General features: G+C 40.4%; 1 long non-coding RNA gene across 1 annotated transcript; it reads right to left on the bottom strand.

The window, feature by feature from the left end:
* Positions 1-993: 993 nt before the first annotated feature.
* LOC117359910 lies at positions 994-7,505 on the bottom strand. Its single transcript, XR_004539322.1, has 3 exons — positions 7,309-7,505; positions 3,319-3,366; positions 994-1,270 (listed from the first exon to the last, which is right to left on the bottom strand). It is a non-coding gene; the product is annotated as an uncharacterized LOC117359910 (long non-coding RNA).
* Between the last annotated feature and the right edge of the window lie 350 nt (positions 7,506-7,855).

The following is a 7,855-nucleotide window of genomic DNA, read 5'->3' as shown; positions in this document are numbered from 1 at the left end:
TTGAAGTCTTCTCAAATATGTGATGTAATTATATTGTTTTAAGTGAATTTTGAAAACAGATGAATGTAGAATATGTTTTATATGTTATTTACATAGATTGTAAACACCAAAAAGTCCAACAGGACAGAGAACCCACGGGTATAAAAAAGTACAAAAGGAAGTGGGAATGGACAATGAGCACTCCAGTGAAGAACACTGATGTAAAACCAACTTCTTTATTTCATAAAAGGACACAAGCAGAAGCTGTGGACCCGGCACAACACTGTGCTTCGGCGTCTGAGGAACGCCTGCATCAGAAATGGAACCAAACCTGTGGCGTATATGTTCACAGATGACAGGTCTGGGATAAAACAAAGCTCGGTCCAACTAACATGCCAGAGTAACCAAAATCACTGAAAAGCTATGGAAGCATTTTCAACACTGAAACACAGTGCTGTGCCGGGCCCATAGTTTCTGCTTGTGTCCTTTTATGAAATAAACAAGTTGGTTTTACATCAGTGTTCTTCAGTGGAGTGCTCATTGTCAATTCCCACTTCCTTTTGTACTATTTACATAGATTGTAAATGTTTTTGTGTAACCTGCCTAGATTTTGGGATGCGTGGAATATAAATGTTTTAAATAAAAGAAATAAATAGCCACCCCTACCTTATTGATATCTAATTCACTATAATCTAATTTCCAGCAACATAAGTGGTTAATCCCCTCCTTTACAAAGCCACACTAGCACTTTTAGTGCTGGCTGTGGCAGTAAGACCTCCAACACTCTTAGAGCGTCAGAGTTCTTACCACCATGGCCAGCACTAAAAACGCTAGTGTGGCTTTGTAAAGGAGGGCTTAAGTAGGTGCTAGTGGTTCCCATATTTCAAAATGAACCATTAAGGCTGACTGACTAGAAGGAGGACTTTAAATGTCAACCCAAATAAATTTAACAATCTCCCCAAAGTATAGAAATCTGGAGAATATTTTTAAGAAGAGATCAGAAAACAACAGATATATATGTGAACTGTATATTGTTTTAATTAGGAGCAAAATCTTCTTTAATCAGTTGGTAAACCATGATCACATAGCTGATAGTAGGTTAGACTTGTTTGATTCAGTAAAAGAATAATACATTCAATCAAAATCCACATCATCTTATTTTAATCTTTCGATAGCGATATTAATTTGAATAAGCTTTATGAAGAGAATTCTGGAGCGCCAACTCAGCACTTCTTATATCCTTTGCCCTGGCCCTGGTTCTGGCATGGGTTCTGTGGTGGGGCACATGGATCTGTGGAAAAAAAAGAAGCATTAAATTAGATTAAATTGCCTATTTTTTTTCCTTTTCTCTTCTACACAGTTTCCCCTTCTTCCTTTGGATTTTCAGTAAAGCTAGTTTCTCATCTGTGTTATGGATTAGAGCTTATAAATACTGTTAAAGAATGGGTTTCACCACAAGTTCAATTTTATGCAAAGGAATCTAGTTACAAATAATCCCCCTCTTTTACTAAAGCTGGCAGTGTAGTCCGGCATGGTAAATGCTCGAATGCCCATAGGAATTTAATGGGCATCGGATCATTTGCCACACATCACTTGTCTGCACAGCTGTGTATAAGGGGGCCAGTAGCTGTTTGGACATTGCACAAGCTCTTCTTTGCACTAGACCATTCTTTGCACTTGACCATTTGTCAAGTGGATTCTTTCTGAGGACTCCTGATGCAGGCTTTTTAGCCGAAACACAGTCCATGTCAAGTTCCTGGTTCTGTTTTTATTTTCTACTTTGCATGGTTGCCATTAAGGTGACTTTCCAAGCTTGACGGCCTGGTCTTCTCTGCTCCTTTTTGTGTTCCTTTATGATTTGGTGCAGAGTTGCTGCTTCCCTTTCCTTGCTTAACTGCAGTTAACACATGCAAAACTGCTAACACAGCATAGTAACTATGGCTTGAATTAGACCTGCAATGTTACTGGGCTATCACACAGTGAGGTGTAATTTGCAATTAAGCCAAGATTTTCCTCATTTTATAAAATATCCCACACTCCATGCTTTAGCCCAGCTATTGCAACGACAAAACACAGCTCCTCTTAGAGCCCAGTATCTGGGTATCCTGAGTCTGGCCACTAGGTATCACTTTTATTCAATGCCTGAGGTACACCTCTGCAGTATCCCCAGGTCTTACCAGCCCAGGAAAAAGAAATCTTGCTTGGGTATCATGTTGAATACTCCTGGAAAAGAACATGGTTATGTCAATCATATAAAACATCGTCGTGAATGCTTATGAACTTCTTCCATTGTTGATGCTCATGAGCTGCTTCAACCATACACATGCTATTGGTTACATAGAAATTAGCATGACTTTGTTAAACTGTATATTCTGGATTTGGATTAGGGGTTGAATTACTTAACTTTCCAAATCCAAGCTTAACATCTAATATAATAAAACAGTAAGCCGCGCATGCGCACTTCCTATGCGTGCGTCCTTTTTCCGTGAGCTGTAGCTAGGAAGTGCGCATGCGCGGCTTACGGTCTGGCCTCACGCGAGGCAAGACAAGTGCGCATGCACGCCCTTCCCTGCTCTCGAGGCGAAAGGCGGTGCAAAGGCAGTGCGGAGCGGCAGCTGCTGGGAGGAGCTTGAGGCAGCAGCTTGAGGCAAAAGTTTTATGTCTACCGCTGGAGGCCGGCGAAACCCTAATGCTGCCTAAAGGAACAAACGCAAACCGACGCCGGCTCTCCCGTTCGGAGCCTTCTCTTCCCCCCCCACTCTGCCCTTATGACTTCCGCGTTCCCCGCTGCACCCCCCACAAGGAGGAACGAGCGCGGGTGTGGCGGGTGGGGAACGGTACCACCGGCATCCGAGCAGGATATTTCAGAGAAGTACCAAAGTGACGACTGTGGGCTAGGGAGAGGAAGAAGGAGGTAGAGAGAGATCTGCAAGGTAAAAGGAAGGGAATAGATGAAGGGAACAAAATAGAGAGACTAGACTGGACAGACTGCAGGGAATGAGAAATCAAGTTTCAAGTATTTACATAAAGATGTACCATTCAGTGTCCCAGTGCTCCAGAGCAGGGGGGAAAAGGAAGGGTAGGTAAAAGGAAGGGAGAATGGACAGGGGGAGCAGGCAAGGGGTGGTGGTGGACAGCCAAGGAAAAAGAAAGACAGAAAGCGCAAAGGAGAGACAGAGAGAGAGAAAGAATTAAAGATAGACACACACACATATATTCTAGCACCCGTTAATGTAACGGGCTATAAGACTAGTGAGTTATAAATCACTAACAATAGGCAATTCTGAAACAGTCCTACTTGTATATATTTTTAGTGATAATAAATGTTATTTATTTTACCTTGGCAACTAGATGACTGATCCTGGCACTGTGACACATTCTGACATGCTGAAATAATAATTAAAAAAAGGATATGGTTTAAATGACTTCCAATTATCACTTTAGAAATGCCCAAGCTATATTTCCAAATAAATCTTTGAACATATCTGTGTGAAATGGTAAGATAAATTGCATTAAGCTGTCATATCTATAAAGTATTTGTAAAGAATAATAAATTTGGAAGGCCAAGACTTCAGAAGGACATATTGAGGACAATTCTGTAAAAGGGCATCTGTTTTTGATCATTTATTTGGACCTCTTCTGTAAAGGAAACTAGGTTCTAATTTCCTTTCTAGAATACTAATGTAACAGGGCAAATAGGCATAAAAGGGGCCGCTGAAAAGGTCTCAGCTCAACCAAGAAAAGAATGATATGGAGCCATGAAACTTACACGTTATTCCACACTTTTCTTGACACTTTTCATATCAATGGTATGAAACAAAATGAAAAGTGACAAGAAAAGTGTGGAATAACTCATAAGTTTCATAGCTCCACATCATTCTTTTCTTGGTTGGACTGAGAACTTTCTGGCCTCTCATATATACTTTAGGTGTGACCACTTATACCAGCCACAGAACTGGTGTAAATTCTAGATTACTAAAAAAAAAAAAAACCCCATGAGTAAATTAGTGCCAGATTTCCCTGCATATAGGCCGCCCCAATGTCTAGGCCACAAAAAATGCCTATACATGTTTTAATACTGGTAGATAAGCCGCCCCATTGTATTAGCCATGGCTTATCTACCAGTAACGGATGGCCTATACAGTTTTTTTTTAATCATCATCCCCCCTTGCCTCCCTAACTCCCTCCTTCAGCTACTCGCAAAAACTGACTGCAGCCAATCGGGGAGTGGTGCCGAACCGGGCAAGAAAGCGAACAGCACATGCCTGCCTTCTGCACCACCCTGCCTGAACTGATAAAGAGCCGTCTGGCAAGGGAGACAGGCAGGAGCAGGGAAAGCTCCAATGAACTTCAAAAAAAGGGTACCTGTGCTGCCTACAAGGGGGGGGTGCCTACACTGTCTATGGGTTTTTTACTCTATAAGACCCTGTCCGGCCTACCACTAGACCACCAGAGGGGGTACAGGGCAGGGTGGTAAGAATTTTTTTTCTTGGGTTTTCCTCCTCTACAGGTGGGTGTGTCTTATAGTCAGGTGCATCTTTTAGAGTGAAAAACATGGTAATTAAGAAGAAAATTATTTCCTTAAAAACAAGGGTTTTGGCAATGAGTGCTGTCTTGTAAATATTTAGTTTCATATCAAAATGTTGCTTATATGTTTATGGATCCAGCTCATATTGATAAATTTATTTGGGATGAGAATTCTTGATTAACTTAGGCCCTCTTTCACAAAGCCAATTACTGCAGCAGCCCTTTGGGAATTAACGGACTTCAGTGCCATTGCTGTGACTTTGTAAAAGAGGATATTACTTAGGGGCCCTTTTACTAAACAGCAGTAAGCACTAACATGTGCTTACTTCTGCCTAAAAACGATGCTAGTAGTATTTGCTCAGGAGCCACATGTTAACATCAGGCTCTGCACATGCTTCCTATGCCTTAAAGTAGTATATCACAAGCTGGTGTGCCACTAGACGCTGGCAAGGAGGAGAGGCGCTGGCAGAGAGGCACGTCTTGTAGGCAGTCAGCTGGCACCGACGACTTCCTCCTCGCCAGCATCTCTGCTCCTCTCCCCATATCTCCCCTCCTCCAGGATCCCCCACCAGCGAAGTGACAGGTTCAGGGTCACGGCCGGAGGGCCTCTGCGCATGTGCAGATGTCGATGTGATGATGTCACCCATGTATGTGACATCATCGCATCTACGCACAATTTTGGATGCCTTCCGGCAGTGGCAACGGATTTAGTGTGCTGCGGCACTGAAAAGTTTGTGGTACAATGCCCTAAAGAATACATTATACTGTTTAGCATGGGGGCATGTTCGGGGGCAGAGAGTAGGCATGTCTTAGGCAAATCAGTTAGCATATGGCCATTAGCATGTGAGATCTCAATGACATCTATTTAGTAGAAATTAAGGGCTCCTGCACGAATTGTGGAGTAATTAGTCAGCATGTGCTAATGCGCATGTGCTAATTTTGCAATTTGCATTTGGCCATTGATTTTTTTTTTTTAATGGAATTACACTTCTCCCTCCATATTCGCGGTTTCAGCATTTACAGTTTCGATTATTCACGATTTTTAGCTTGCTGGCTCCTCCCACCAAATTACATCAGCTTGCATAGAGAAATTGCTGATTCCAAGCGTTTACAGAGAAAATCGCCGATTCCCAGCACTTTCTTCACGGTGTTTTGCCTCTCCTTCAGGAACAGGCCAGGTCTCCCACCATGTTATTCGCGGTTTTTCAGTTTCATCATATTCACAATGGTTTTTAATAGAAAATAGCAAATAACATATGAAAAAGTTATTCACGGTTTTTCAGTATTTGCGGTTTTGTTAAACCCCTATCACAGCGAATACAGAGGGAGAAGTGTATTAGACATCTTAGAGCCATGCTAAATAAAAGACGTCACGCATGTGGGGTACCAAAATAGCAAAAATAGCATCAGACACTTTTTAATGTGCCTTAGGGTTTAGTGGGCTTATTGTGTGGCCTATGCAAGTAGTTATTGGTTACAGAATTAGGGAATTAATATAGGGCTCCTTTTACTAAAACACAGAAGAGCTTCTTACCGCAGGCCGGCGAGGTAAATGCTCTGATACTTATTCAATTCCTATGAGGGTCGGAACATTTACCTCGTCAGCCAGCGGTAAGAAGCTCTTCCGTGGTTTAGTAAAACCCAGCAATGCACTTTTTTTCATAATTAATTCTTTTACTTCTTGGTTTGTTTCTCCATAAAGACTTTATCCAAATGATAATGTTTTTCATCAGTGATATTTTTATGTATTCCATATTTTGATTTTTCTTTTGCTTGTTGTGAGCATATATTAATAAAATGGGTTGTAGATAAAGTCAGGACTGTCTCTGTGCTGTCCTGTTAGCAGCTTGAATGTTTCCACTAACTGGATAAGCTCCGCCCTGGATGCCTCCAGCAATAACCAGAGAGTGCCTAGGTGGTCACAGGCAATATTCAGAGGCACAAACTGCAGGAGCCTCTCCTGCCCAGGTAAAACCTTTTGAATATTGAACCCTATATTAATGATTTATGATCTTTCTGCAATAGGATATTAAAACAATTTGACTCCTGAAGTGTATAGAAGAAAAGGTTACACAAATGGTTGAAAATGTCTCCGACCCGCTGAATCTCAGTATACATTTATAAACATTTATAAACATTTATAACACTCAGATGAAATGGTGCATTATGCACCATCATATTTTTTTGAATTTGATCTTGCAGATCAGAAATCTAATGTATTTATATTTCTCAGCTACTATGGACTGGAAGTTTTATTGTAATCTTTTGAAATGCTTAATCACCATCAAAACAAATGAAAGTTGCAAAAAAATGAAATTTTCAGTGTTTCAAAGAACTTTTTGAATGGTGCATTTTTCAAACAGTAGAACTAGTTAACTTAGTAACTATTCAGTTCAGTGATATTTTAATGTTCATAATGTTGGTGAGACCAACATTGTCATAGGGACTACAAGTTGCAGATGTTGACTATTCAAGGTACATGAACTACATCTTTTTTCCATCTGCTAGAAAAAATAATGTATTCTACCACTAAAATTGTAATACAGGTACCACAGTTTGAGAGTGATTTGCTAACACAGTGCGTTAACACCATTATTATGCATTATACAGTATATTACAGGTTCCATTTGAGCCATGTGAAGTGACATTAGCACATGCTCTTAGAAATGACCCGGTTTATGTGAATGTACTCTGGTATCTAAAGCTACTGGGGAAAAAAGGAATATATATTTATTTAATTTCCCTTATATTTATAGATGTTAGTAGAAATGTTAAATGATTTCATTTAAAAAGAATACTTACGCTGCTGGCAAGGAACAGATGTCTTCTGGCATGGGTCCTGGCATGCCTGCTTAGTATATTGACCCTTTGCAGACATGGTTATATTTGGTCCTGTTGATCAAGTGGCTTCAGGAAGATCTGGGAGATTTCCAAGTGATGTCTGGCCTGGCAGGTGGTGCTCCTTTTATACCTGAGTGAGTTCCTGTATCTTTGTCTTCTGGACAAAATTGTGAAATTGTGGACAGATACTAAGATTTTGCAATATGAAATAAATTAAGATCTATATGAGGGCAAGGTAAAACTCATTGTAATTACTCTGTTTTGTTCTTCAAGGGCAGGGTGTGTTTTATCTGACATAATTTTATTTACCAGTAGTACAGTAATTTCTTCTCGTGACTGATGCGAACACTGTTGTGAAAGTTAAACCTGTGGCCCATTTTTATCACCGCTATAGTTATCTCCCTTCATGTTTCCAAATTTATCCAGGAAAATATCTTTGGGAAAAATCCAATCCATCAAACCAGCAATCAATTATTAAACAAACTTCTCAACCATCTTATTAAGATAG

The sequence above is a fragment of the Geotrypetes seraphini genome, chromosome 4 (assembly GCF_902459505.1).
Source record: "Geotrypetes seraphini chromosome 4, aGeoSer1.1, whole genome shotgun sequence".
Lineage (NCBI taxonomy): Eukaryota > Metazoa > Chordata > Amphibia > Gymnophiona > Dermophiidae > Geotrypetes > Geotrypetes seraphini.
This window is presented reverse-complemented; position numbering and strand designations above follow the sequence as displayed.